The 13,934-nt window shown below is 41.6% G+C and overlaps 1 long non-coding RNA gene across 1 annotated transcript; it reads left to right on the top strand.

Annotated features, from left to right (window-relative positions):
- The first annotated feature begins 12,351 nt into the window (after positions 1–12,351).
- LOC121629375 lies at positions 12,352–13,488 on the top strand. The gene is made up of 3 exons (XR_006008368.1): positions 12,352–12,440; positions 12,690–12,783; positions 13,275–13,488. It is a non-coding gene; the product is annotated as an uncharacterized LOC121629375 (long non-coding RNA).
- Positions 13,489–13,934: the final 446 nt, after the last annotated feature.

Genomic DNA, 13,934 nt, shown 5'->3' with positions numbered 1-13,934 from the left:
GCTCAGGCTCCTTCCCCGCCAGAGACGTGACATTCCACGTCCCTAAAGCTAGCTTTTGCAGCCAAGGATCAGACCGCCAGGGTCCCCAGCCGCCCAGATCACAATGCACCCAACCCCTATGGCCCCTCCTAAGGGTCATCTGAGCCGCACTTCGTCTGGTCCCTCCCCTAGACACCTGTTTGCCATGGGTGACCCTACCAGGGGCATGAACCCCCGACAACATAGCCGCTAGGATCGTCAGGACGTACAAACTCCTCCACCACGATAAGGTGGCGGCTCATGGACATACATATATACATATATATAAACACATATGTCTATGTATAGAGAAAGAGTGAAAGAGAGAAAATTTCCACCAACAATAAAGAAATAACTTCCTCTCTTTGACGGCCACATGTTGAGCACACCAGTATTACCATTTTTAAATAGTTGTGTTTCAAAGTCTGAAAATGTAAAATTTCTTTTAAGACTGTCACTACTGAACATGTCATTTCTGCTACTAAAAACTTTTTTGTATTTATTAATAAAACAGTCACTACCGTAACAATATAGTAAAGTTGCCCCTGCGACCTGATTGTTTCGGTAATGACAAAATTAATTATGTCAATTATTTTTAACCAAAGAATACTTTAAGTTTTCAAAAATAGAATATTTTTATTTCTGTTTTATGTAGTATTTTCCTTGGGTGAAATGAAACATGAAAATCCCTACCGAAACAGGAAAAGGGGGGACGGAGTGATTAAGAGGGTACAGGGAACAAGTAAGAAATGACCCACTGAAATACCAAGGATATTTTAAAAAGGAAAGAGAAAGAAATCAGAAATGAAAAGAAGGAAAGCTGAAATCCATCAATGAATTATCAGATAGAGAGAAAAGAAGGGTCAGGGCGCAAGGGAGGAAAATACAACAGGATCACCGGAGAGTACGGGAGAGATTGAGAAAATTTGCCTGGCTTCTAGAGATGTGACTGTTATGACCCCTTTTAAAAACTAGGGGAATCGGGGTCAATAACAAAAAAGAACACCAGACTCAAACTAAAAGATATACCAATATTTATTTACAAATCCCAGGTTCAGGCAAATAAAAATATCTATACACATAAAATTAAACAAACAAAAAGTGTCCTAGGTACTATCAGTCCGGTTTTCAATTATCAAACAATTAACAAAACAAATAACAAAAGGTGTCCTTATTTCAAGGTTAACAGTTTACAGCCTAACACAATCTAGAGCTTTTATCTAGACAAAACAACCAAAACAATTAACTTTATAAACAAAAGGTCTTATCTCCAAAATACCAACAAAAGATCTCCTATTGAGACTATACTTAATAAGCACTACAAACTTAAATCGGCTACTCAAAATTATGAGAGCGTCTCTTCTCAATTCACTACAACAAAACACAATCGGGTATCCAAACTAACGAAGGGAAATCTAAAGGCTTTAACCACCAATTTCCACTAACACAGACCAGCGTCTCTCCAACAATCCCAAGGCAAACTGTGGGCCACAATGGATCACAGCTGCCACGAATGAAGCCTCATTCAGTCTTTTAAAGGTCCAGGTGTTCTTGGATTGGTCTTGAGGCAGGAAGTGCGGGAGTGGCAGCGTACAATCCTGACGAAGGAGGGTTGGTCTGCAGACGGAGGAAGAAGCAATCAATCACAAAGGAGGATGGTGGAGAGGGTGTTAACTGGTTTGACAGCCAATGGACAACGTGTTCCTGTACAGCCGGCTTGGCATGAAACACGTTCTCAGGCCAAAGGCCTGGGGACGTGACAGTGACGTTCATGAATGAATCGATTCTTTTGAAGAGCTCTTTTAAATGAACAATGGGAACCGAGTCACAGCTGTGAGCGGTTAATTTGTGAGTTAATTTTCCACACCGCCTTCATCACATTTTGTCTGATGTCCAACACGTTCCATTCATGTGAAGCATCTATGGGCAGAGAGAATTGTTAGGATAGTAGATTTTATATAGGTACATATTTTGATTGTTTGTCATTCTTATATATTGTGAAATTTTGTAAGATATTTTGAGAACAAGCCAGTCTGGCAGCATTGTAGCAGCGTTGCAGCAGTGTGTTGCAGCAGTGTTGCAGCGTGTTGCAGCAGTGTGTTGCAGCAGCGTGTTTTAGCAGAGTGTTGTAGCAGCGTGTTGCAGCAGCGTTGCGGCAGCGTGTTGTATCAGCATGCTGTAGCAGCGGATTGCAGCAGCGTTGCGGCAGCGTGTTGTAGCAGCATGCTGTAGCAGCGTGTTGTAGCAGCGGATTGCAGCAGCGATGCGGCAGCGTGTTGTATCAGCATGCTGTAGCAGCGTGTTGTAGCAGCGTCTTGTATCAGCATGCTGTAGCAGCGGATTGCAGCAGCGTTGCGGCAGCGTGTTGTAGCAGCATGCTGTAGCAGCGTGTTGTAGCAGCGTGTTGTAGCAGCGTGTTGTAACAGCGTTGTAGCAGCGTGTTGTAGCAGCGTCTTGTATCAGCATGCTGTAGCAGCGTGTTGTAGCAGCGGATTGCAGCAGCGTTGCGGCAGCTTGTTGTAGCAGCGTTGCAGCAGCGTGTTGTAGCAGCGTGTTGTAGCAGCGTTGCAGCAGCGTGTTGCAGCAGCGTTGCGTTTTCTTTCGGGCCGCTGGCTTTGATGACAGAAACATGGCGTCCATGTCTCTCTTCCCTGCTGCAGCGGTGCGTCTGACGTGATTGGGAGAGAGCGGGTTTATTAAAATAAAGAGATGTTTTCTGTCTGGAACAGGAAGAAGAAAAAAAAGAACCAACGTTTCTCTTTGTAAAATACATGCAGATGGACAGAACATCGTAATTTTTGGACGGGAAACTTTTTTATTATTATTTTCTTTAATAAATGTGGTTTTAATTTATGCAAGACAGCAAAGGTAAGACATGCTTTCTGACTTTTACAAACGTGCAGCATAAATCGGGTCTTCTTCTGCCTCTGGTTCGGTGAATCTTGGTCATATTAAGATGAAACTTCCAGCTGTGGAATCTGTGAGATGTGAACTTTCTGTCATGATCTGTGGTGTGGGGCTCAGTTTTTCCAGCTGCCCTGAACGCCTCATCTCCACCAGCTCTTGATTAGGGCTGATGCACTACACCTGTACCAAGCCCTATATATACAGCTCTGTGACATCCCTCCAGTGCCAGATCGTCTTGGTTCTTCCCTGCACGTTTCCAGCCTGTATATTCCTGCCTTCCTACCCGCCTGACGTTGACCTGATTTTGGACCTGGATTTTGGTTCTGCCTGCTCCCTGTCTGGTACTCTGCCCTGATTTATTATTTGGATATCTTGGCTTTCTGACCCCTGGATTGTCTTTAGGATTGGATTTTGGATTACGGACTGAACTATCTGCACCCCAAGACAGGACTAGCCATCCCGGCCTCTGTGTCCTCTTATTCTGGGCCCCTGCCAGAAACCTGTATCCCTCCTCTAACCTCTCCTCTGTTCAGCAGCTTTTCCTCCCGCAGTCAACCTCCCGGCGGCCCTTCTCTGTTCACTGGATGAAACATTCTGTGCCCTGTTGGATTCCACTGCTGGTACGTTACCTCATACTCCCTCTTTGAGTTCTCATCAGCAGCCTGCCTTCTAACTGCCGTCTTGTGTGTCCACAGACCCTGAGCAGAGAAAAGCCGGAGCGCACATTTTCAGTATTCATCTCTGTACAATAAATATCTTAAACCCATCCCTGGGAAACTGAGTATTTTTGAGTCCACCCATCCGAAGCATGACACTTTCAGTAGAGGAGCCGTTTGTTCGTGTTCATGCCGTGGGGTGGACACGGGGAGACATCATTTGTGTTTACATATTTTTGGACTTTGTGTGGCTGCTCTTTAAATAATTTGTTGTCTTAATTGTGTTTGTTGGTGATAGAAATGGTTTTACTGAGCTGGTAGCTGAGATTCTGGTCTTTCTGTGGATACCACACGTTTATAGTTACATCTACAGACCTGACGCTACACCCGGAAACGAGATGTTAACCCCTTAACTCCCGGTAGCGGAGACTGAAAATCAAAGTTTAGAGAAATTATATCCAGAAACCTGGATAATGAAGCAGTGAAGGTGCATGGATGGAAGTTATTGTGCATATTGTGAATATTTCTCTCTCCTCACCATCTAGAAGCTGTGAGATTCTCATCCTGCTTTCTGTCTGTTCACCTGATGCTGATATTCATCACATATTGTTCCTTCTGTGTTTAGAAGGAAGCAGCTTCACAGCTTTAAATTCATCCTGCTGACTTTTTACCTTTTAGTTAGTAAATCCTGAACATTTCATCATTCTTTGTCATAAATATGTGATTTTATAAATATATATAAAGAAATATTTTAACTGCTGCTGTTTAAAGAGAAAACTGCTGCTAAACCTGTTTATGTGTTTAGTGCAGGGGTCTGCAGCCTTTCCAATCCAAAGAGCCATTTTTCCCTCAGCCAGCTAAATAAAACTACTTTAGAGACGCAAATGTTACCAGACTTTTCAAAAAGGCCAGTTAATATATATTTTAATGAAGAGCCACCATGTTTGTTATTTTTGAAGAACCACATTTTTATTTCCATTTTTAAGGTTTTAAAATAAAGAAAAACATAAAAACCTTTATAAAATAAGAGGATAGACAGACTTTCTGCTAAGGAATGTAGATATTTGTGGAAAATTATGTAAAAGAAAGGAAAAAACGTCCATGGTTTCCAACCTAATGACAAGAAAGATAGATTTAAAAAAAATATTTTAGCCATGTATTTAGATGCATTGTAGAAGGTCCACACAGCAAATTCAAGAGTGTTAAATTTCTTTTAGAGTGAGGTGTTTGGGATTCATAGTTGATTCCAACACAACTGACTCTGTTGTGGTGAACAAACATGGGGGTATTATCACGGTGCAATAACGATCAATACCCGTGGGTGTTGATTGGAATATCCGGGCATTTGGAAGAATTATTTGACAGGCGCGAAGGAATTAGAAATCAGCCATTTTCTTTCACTCGCTTCAAGCATGCAGATGAGTGGACGGTGGGTATTTAATAAGTTTTGTTTTTGTTATATAGATACTTTAAATAAGTTTGTGCTGGGTAATTATCTCGAATTTTGTGGACAAAACGCGACTCTGTTGTATTATATAAATGTCACTTTAACGTGTTTAGACAAACTGAGATTAAGACAAAAAAAAAAAAAAAACGTTACTCGAAGACAAAAAGGCTAACGTTAAGCTATGTTAAATGTCTGTTTAAGTGACACAGATGGTCGCCACTACTTATAAATACAATCTCGGGCGACACAACAACCTTAAGTTTGACTTTAATGTCGTTTGTCCATGTAATAGATTAACTGTGTCGTGGTCAGTCAAGATCAATTAAGACTTTTCTCCCGCTTATTTCGGCATTTGAATTTGTCGCAGCAGGCATAATTGTGAAAGTTTATGCTGTAATTTAAACCATTTTTGTTTTCAAATTAATTTGATGTCTTGTTTTGACTCGTGGCAAACACCAAGATCAAGAGAATAGCCATTCAAAGTGTCAAGATTCAGGTAAGTGTTTTTAGACACACTACTTATATGTAATTGTGTGTGTGTCTATCTATCTATATATATATATATATATATATATATATATATATATATATATATATTAGGGCTGGACATGTAACGTAACGCGTTAACTCATTAATTAACGCCATTATTTCTTTTTAATCGTGCAGTAATGCAGGTGTTTTTTTTTGTTTTTTTTTTCTTCTTCCGCCCAAACTTCGTGCTCACTGGCCACATGCGGAGACTGTACGTCTGGTCCTGCTGCAGCAGTGCGTCTAATGAGGAGAGAGGGGATTTATTAAAATGGAGTTTTCTGTCTTGTACTGAAATAAGAAAAAAGAACGGACATTTCTTTGTCCAATAAAACCCATGCAAATGAGCAAAAAAAAAAAAAAAAAAAAAAGTGATTTTTGGAGGGCAAACTGTTCCCAAAAGACAATAAGAAACTTTTTACTAAATGTAGTTTTATCTTGGTGGATTTAAGTTTTGAGGCCAGACAACAAAGGTAAGACATTTTTTGACTGTTTTCTTAACATGAAGCATAAATCGGGTCTTCTTCTGCCTCTGGTTCGGTGAATCTTGGTCATAGCGAGATGAAACTTCCAGCTGTGGAATCTGTGAGATGTGAGCTTTCAGTAGAGGAGTCGTTTGTTCATGTTCGTGGTGAGACATCATTTGTGTTTACATATTTTTCGGACTTCGTGTACCTTGTCTTTAGAATTGTTTGTTGTCTTAACTGTGTTTGTTGGTGATAGAAATGGTTTTACTGAGCTGGTAGCTGAGATTCTGGACTTTCTTTGGATATCACACACGTTTATAGTTACATCTACACACCTGACGTTCGACTGTAAAACCGGATGTTAACCCCTTAACATAGCGAAGGGTGCAGGTGCAGAGATGAAGCTAAACAGTCAAGCTAAGAATGCAAAGTTAGAGAATTTCTAGGCCAGAAATCTGGATAATGAAACACTGAAGGTGCATGGATGGAAGTTATTGTGCATATTGTGAATATTTCTTTCTCCTCACCATCTAGAATCTGTGAGATTCTCATCCTGCTTTCTGTCTGTTCACCTGATGCTGATATTCATCACATATTGTTCCTTCTGTGTTTAGAAGGATTTAGTGTTTGTAAACCAAAATTTACTGCATCATGCGCGTAATCGCGTTTTAAACTTTTTATCATTGCCCAGCACTAATATTATATTTAATAACACAAATCTTGAGTTTTTCTCTCAAGACTGCAGACTGAGGACAAGGCACAATTCTGTGTGTGTGTCAGTACGTTAGTTTCACAGGATACAGAGATATCATACTCATCATAAGAGGTGTGAAGAGCAGTATGTAGAATTCCAGACCTGTCAGGCAGAGAGGGAGAGTCTGCCTATCCATCAGCTTCAGTGCCAGTATATTTTGGTCCCTCATATAGCCTTTAAGTTTAGTGAATGTTTTAAGGCGCTTATTTCTCTTCAAATAGGATTGGCATTAAATGTCTTGTTCCTTTCTTTATAGGCTAGTGGAGAGGACAAAATGATTGTAAAGGTGCAGTATCAAAATCGAAGGAAGTATATCAAACTGCAGGCTGCTGATTTAGAAGAATTTGTTTATGAGGGTAAATGTTCCAAACGACAAGTAACTGAACGTAATTGGAACTTCTTGTTTTAATAAAATAATACATGAATTTGCATGTTAATTTGTTCATTATGCTTGTGATATAGTGAAAGACAAGTTCTCCATTCCAATGGACAAAATATGTGTGGAAGATGACTCTGGCACCGAGGTAGATGAAGCTGTGTTTGCTGAACTATGTGCAGTGGAGGGGATCAGCTTTGTCATTAAGAGTGGCCATGGTAAGTATAAAATAAATTTCTTTGCAGTTTTCAGAAATAAATATAAAATTGCTTGAGTTTCTGTCTTGGTTTCGGGTTATTGTTTACATTGCTGGTGTGGGGCTCTGTCGTTAGCACCTTCTCTCTTCAACCAGTTGAGGCCATGACGCGGGTCACACCCACTGTGTACTGCTCAGGGCAAAGCAGATAGAGGCGGTGATTACAATCAAGCAAAGTGTGCTCAGCTGTGTCAGCTCCAGGTACTTTTCCACACATGGTGCGCTGAAGCGTCAGCCTTTGTGTCAGCCCACGTCGGGTTAAGACCACTGAGGGTAAAGACCTACGAGTCTACCTGCGCGAGTCCCCTGAGCAAGGGCACGAGCGTAAACCTCCTCACAACTATATTAACGCACAATGTGCTTCAAACCCATCCCTGTCAGATATGGGTACAGACCAAGGCGTGTCACCTATAGACACCGCAATCCGCAAAACCTGTCCTTTCCAATGGCATGCACATCAGCCACACCCTCTGTTACCTTTGGTCTCTGGAATTGTCAGTCCGCAGTTAACAAAACAGAATTTATCAGTTCATTGATAAATCTCTCTGACATTCAGGTCCTAGCCCTGACTGAAACCTGGATCCGTCCAGAAAACACAGCTACACCAGCTGCCCTTTCTGTCAATGCAGAATTTACCCAAACACCTCGCTCAGCTGGACGAGGAGGTGGAACGGGCATTCTTATTTCTAAAAAGTGGAACTTAACTTCTGTCCGTCCTATGGCTAACTGCTCATCACTTGAGTATCACGCAGTAAAGGTCTCTACACCCATCACTGCATACATTCTGGTCATTTACCGCCCTCCGGGTGGCAGTATAGCTGAGTTTGTCTCTGAAATGGACATGATTCTCTCTGACATTCCTGATGATGGCACACCACTAATTGTCATGGGAGACATGAACATTCACATTGACAAACCACAGGCAACTGACTTTCTGGCTCTTATCTACTCTTTCAATCTCAAACTGGTACAGACTCCTCCAACACACAAAGCTGGCAATACTCTTGACTTGGTGCTGACCAGAAACTGCTTCACAGCCGACCTGTCTGTCACCCCACTGCACCTCTCTGACCACTTCCTGGTTAAATTCTCTGTCTTCCTTCCTCATGTCACTCAAGCGGCTCCAAAAATGGTGTCCTACCGCAGAAACTTGAGATCCCTCAGACCTACACAGCTGTCTGATGAGGTTTACTCTACCCTCCCTTCACACTCAGACTTCTCCTTACTGTCTGTTAATGAGGCTACAGAAACACTCTGCTCCTCTCTCGCCTCCTCTCTGGACAAACTCTGTCCTCTGGTGTCAAAACCAGCCAGACAAAACCCTCCCAGTCCATGGCTCACAGAGGCTCTAAGGGATCACAGAGCCGGACTCAGGGCGGCTGAAAGAAAGTGGCGCAAATCAAAAGAGCACACTGACTTGTCTGAGTACCAGCAAAAACTTGAAACTTTCACATCCAGCCTAAAGGCAGCCAAGATAGCCTTTTATCAGAACAGGATCCGCAATGCTCCCAACACACGACAACTGTTCATGGCGTTTAACTCTCTTCTATCTCCACCACCTGCTCAGCCTCCCACTATGCTGACTGCAGAAATGTTTGCTTCCTACTTCACTGAAAAGGTTGCTACCATCAGCAACCAATTCACTGAGCCTGACCAACTCAGCCTTACCAAACCAGCTACTGGTGCCTCACTCTGCTCTTTCCGCTGTCTGAATGAGGACGAAGTCTCTAAACTTCTAGTCAGCTCAAAACCCACAACCTGTCCTCTTGATCCTGTTCCCTCTGACATCCTGCAGAGCATTTTACCTACAGTCAAATCTGCAGTAACTCATATTATCAACTCCTCTCTTAAATCCGGTGTCTTTCCTTCTGCCTTCAAGCAAGCTCGGGTTCCCCGCTGCTGAAGAAACCCACACTCAACCCAGCCCAGGTTGAAAACTACCGGCCAGTCTCATTGCTTCCATTCATGTCTAAACTACTAGAGCGTGCCGTCTTCAGTCAGGTCTCACAGTTCCTCCAAGACAACAACCTGTTAGATCCATATCAATCTGGATATAGGCAAGGTCACTCTACTGAAACTGCTCTCCTGTCAGTTACTGATTCCTTACGGCTTGCCAGATCCACTGGTCAATCCTCAGTCCTTATACTGCTGGACCTGTCGGCTGCCTTTGACACGGTCAACCATCATTTACTGTTCTCCAAACTCTTGGAGCTTGGCATCTCAGGATCTGTCCTCTCGTGGTTTACATCCTACCTCACAGGGAGATCATTCAAAGTATCTTGGCGAGGGGGCGTGTCCAGATCACATGGGCTGACAACAGGGGTGCCTCAGGGCTCGGTGCTCGGCCCTCTTCTCTTTTCCCTATACACCTCCTCACTCGGTGCAGTCATTAGCTCTCATGGTTTCTCCTACCACTGCTATGCAGATGACACTCAGCTTTTCCTTTCTTTCCCACCTGATGACACAACTGTCTCAATGCGAATATCAGCATGCCTTGCTGATATCTCTGCATGGATGAAGGATCGCCACCTTCAGCTAAATCTGTCCAAGACTGAGCTTATTGTCTTTCCAGCCAGTCCTTCTTTACCACCACAGATAAGTGTGCAGCTTGACTCAATCACACTAGTGCCTACATCTTATACCAGGAATCTTGGTGTCATGGTAGACAACCAGCTGACCTTTAAGGACCATGTTGCCTCGGTTTCCCGGTCTTGCCGATTTGCTCTCTACAACATCAGGAGGATCAGACCCTACCTGACTGAACACACGACCCAGCTCCTGGTCCAGGCTCTGGTCATTTCACGCATTGACTACTGCAACTCCTTACTGGCTGGCCTGCCTGCATGCTCAGTTAAACCTCTGCAGATGATCCAGAACGCAGCAGCACGTCTGGTCTTCAACCAGCCCAAAAGAGCTCATGTCACTCCACTGCTAATTGCTCTTCACTGGCTTCCAGTTGCAGCACGCATCAGATTCAAAGCTCTGCTTCTGGCTTACAAAACAATAACCCAAACGGCTCCGGTCTACCTTCACTCCTTAATCCAGAGCTACACTCCCTCTCCACAGTTACGCTCTGCCAGTGAAAGACGCCTAGTGCTCCCACCACAACGTGGCGCAAAATCAGTAGCTAGACTCTTCTCCTCTGTTGTTCCCCGGTGGTGGAACGATCTACCAAACTCCGTCCGATCCGCAGAGTCCGTATCCACTTTTAAGACCAAGCTAAAGACTCAGTTGTTTAAGGAGCATTTCCACATTTAGCTTAACTAAATGAGTCAGAAAGATTTGTCCAGCTTTTTGGCTCAACCAAGTACTGAAGAAGCTGCTTCACTTATGCCCAAGTTGATATTGTGTGATGAAATCGTGATCCTGTATTTAAATAAAATGACTAAAAAAAAAAAAAAAAAATTATATGCACTGCACTAGCACTACATGACAGCACCTGGGTCCAACTGGACTCAAAAGCGGTCTGACTATCACTTAATTATGACGTCCCATCTTGTTTGAATTCATGCTTGTGTTGTTCTTCCTCTCAAATGTAAGTCGCTTTGGATAAAAGCGTCTGCTAAATGACTGTAGAATAGAAAATTATATTTTTATATATATCATCTCCCTTCGGAGAGAAGGGAGATGATTGCTTAACGTTATGTTACGTGACACAAACATTTCAGAGGGCGGGTGCAGCTCTTACAGCTCGTGTGTGTCCAGAGGATGATGCAACATTTTATTTCAAACAGTCAAAGTCCACAGATAGTTTCCTACATCGTTCAATAAGCCTGCAGGCTGCTCTGATCTGGTGTCTGCTGCCCGGCATCTGAGTTTCGTTGTCACGGTTACCAACTACTGTTTAGTCGGCGCAATAATTTACAACAATAAGTCTGTTTGACCAGAACGTCTTTCATAGGGACACCTTCCAGCCAATCAGAATCGAATATTCGCCCAGTCACCCAGTATTATCGGCGTCACTGAATTGTATTGTATCAAGTTCTGGGGAACATTTGCCATGAAAATAAAATTGTGTTGAAAAGACAGTTGGTAATTTTTTAACAAATAACCTTTTTTGTCAAGTATATTTCAGGTTTGTAAGGAACAGCATATTTTGTCTGGTATACAGCAAAGAAGTCTGTTTGATTCAAGGTCTACCCACTACTAGTACTACTCTGCTACTCTGTTGTAGCATGTGTGTAGTGCATATGTTTGTCTTAATGAGATTTCATTGTCTAAATAAAGGGAAAATAATATTTACAATTTCTAAAAAAAAGAAATGACCAATATTTGAAATTTCAACAACTATGCTACAAAAACATATTTTTGCTTTTTAAATTCAGGCTCATCTGAGACATCACTTCCATCCACACCTCTATCCTCCTCCAGTGGGAGCTTGCCATCTGTGTCCAGTGGTTGCAGTGACAGTGAGACCTATAAACAACCCAAGTGATGAGAAGTGGAGAGCTCATCAGCCAGAGATGTAAGTTTTACTTATTACCTCTAGTTTGTGTCATGTATAAAACATCCATCCATCCATTATCTTGACCGCTTATTCCATTTCGGGTCGTGGGTGAGCTGGAGCCTATCCCAGCATTTTAACAGGTGAGAGGCAGGGTACACCCTGGACAGGTCTGTATAAAACATTAGTCATCATAATTATGTGCCAAGTTTTTTTATTTTTTTTATTTGGGTTTTTAATTTGGCCAAAGCAAAAACGAACACTTTGAAAGCTAAATATTACATTTACTTAATACGTTTTTTAATCTTGATGTTTATGAGTTTGTAGCTTAACAAATTAAATTATTCTGATTCCTTTGCAAATGGATTCCTTTTGTACTAATTTTTCATATTGAAATAAATGTCAGATCGTTTTGTTTAAAACTATAACAGTTGACATTTAACTATTCAGCTGATAAAGGGGATACTTGAGGCAAAACCAGGAGGTTCAACAGTACTACAAGAATATGATGAAACTGGGACACTGAGTGACAGCAGACGAAGGCAGATGGTCAACGTTCTTACAGCACACATGGTTGAGAGTGAAGGGTATGTTTTGGGAAAACCAACAAATTTTGTTCAAATTCATTGTTAGTGATCATTAAATATTTCATCTAGATTAAAAGGCTTTGGGAATCAGTTTGGGACTTTTAATCCATAGGACTGTTGCCAGACTAAAAAAGGAACAGTGATAACTTTAATGAGCTTAGATGAAAGTATCAATTAATTAAATCATTTAATTGCTGCTTTTTTTGTTTGTCTCCTAACCTTTATTTAAAAAGATCATTGTCTTTGCAGGAGAGTCCCTCAGCGAGTCACCAAAGAGAATTATGCACTTGGAATTGTCACCTTGTTCCCTTCATTAAGAGATCCTTTCTCCAGCAAATAATATGTAAGTGCACCATTTGTCTTTATCATAACTTCTAAAATCAATTTGTAATCAGACATTTTGATTTGGCTATGATACTGTAATTAATCTGTGTTCCACAAAGATTCTATTATATAGCATTGTTCATTCAACTTTTATTCTTTCACTTATTTTGGATGTTGTGTGCACTTCTTGTATGCTAAGAGGTATCTCTGACATTAAGTCTAACCTTATAATCTAATGAGGCAGGAACCAAAAGTTGGGTGTACCTCAAAATTTAACACAATACAGTTCTATGCAGTTACAAAATTCTGCACCCATAATGACCAAAATTTTATACATTTTTCTAACAGGTTGTAAAACACGTGTTATGGTTAAGTCAGAATTTATTGTAAGGACTTGAATTATGACAATGTAGTTTTGGCTATTGTAGTCACTTCGTGTAGCAACTAGGTAAGGGACATGGTATCTTTCAAAGACTGAATTGAAACAAATATTTCTCTGTCCTTTGCAAGGAACATTTTTATGATGGACAAAGTGGCTCTGGATTTCTGGCATGGCGACTCAAGACGATTCAAAGGAAGACTAAGTTCATATTTAAGGAACCAAAAACACAGACAGCAGTTGGAGGTGATCCAGAACAGCAGAGAGACCTTCCTCAGATTGATGATCAGCTGGATGAAAGGCATTGTGAAGAGGCCATATCCTTGATGAACCACACCAATGACAAAAGGGTCATTTTCCAGAAGATGAAGGAGACCTTTGAGTATCGACAGTGCCTCATCCACAATCCCGATAGATCACATACTGTGCTATCAGTGTTTCCAAGGCTGCTGGATACTAAAGGACTGGTACATAGTAGCAAATGTTCTAGCAAATGAAACGTCAGAGCTGTAAGTTGAACCAAAAAGTTTGTCAATTTCTCAATTGCCGCAGATACTTCAAGACTTTACTCTCCTATTTGGACCAGAAACGGCAGCTAAACTGCTTGAAAAGTGGCAGACTTCCTTCAGAGGAAAGGTGATCAGAGAAGCAGAGAGCCTTACTACCACCCCGCTACTCCAGAGTTTGTTGACGTCTGCGAAGAGCCAATATACTGAGAAGTCTTCAGAGGATCACCAAGGTATTCCACTACAGCCTAAATTACTCTTAAATGTAAGATTCATTTGTCTTGT

This window comes from Melanotaenia boesemani, chromosome 18 (genome assembly GCF_017639745.1).
Source record: "Melanotaenia boesemani isolate fMelBoe1 chromosome 18, fMelBoe1.pri, whole genome shotgun sequence".
In the NCBI taxonomy this organism is placed as follows: Eukaryota; Metazoa; Chordata; class Actinopteri; order Atheriniformes; family Melanotaeniidae; genus Melanotaenia; species Melanotaenia boesemani.
Note: the sequence above shows the minus strand (reverse complement) of the source record. Positions and strands in the feature narration are given on the sequence as shown.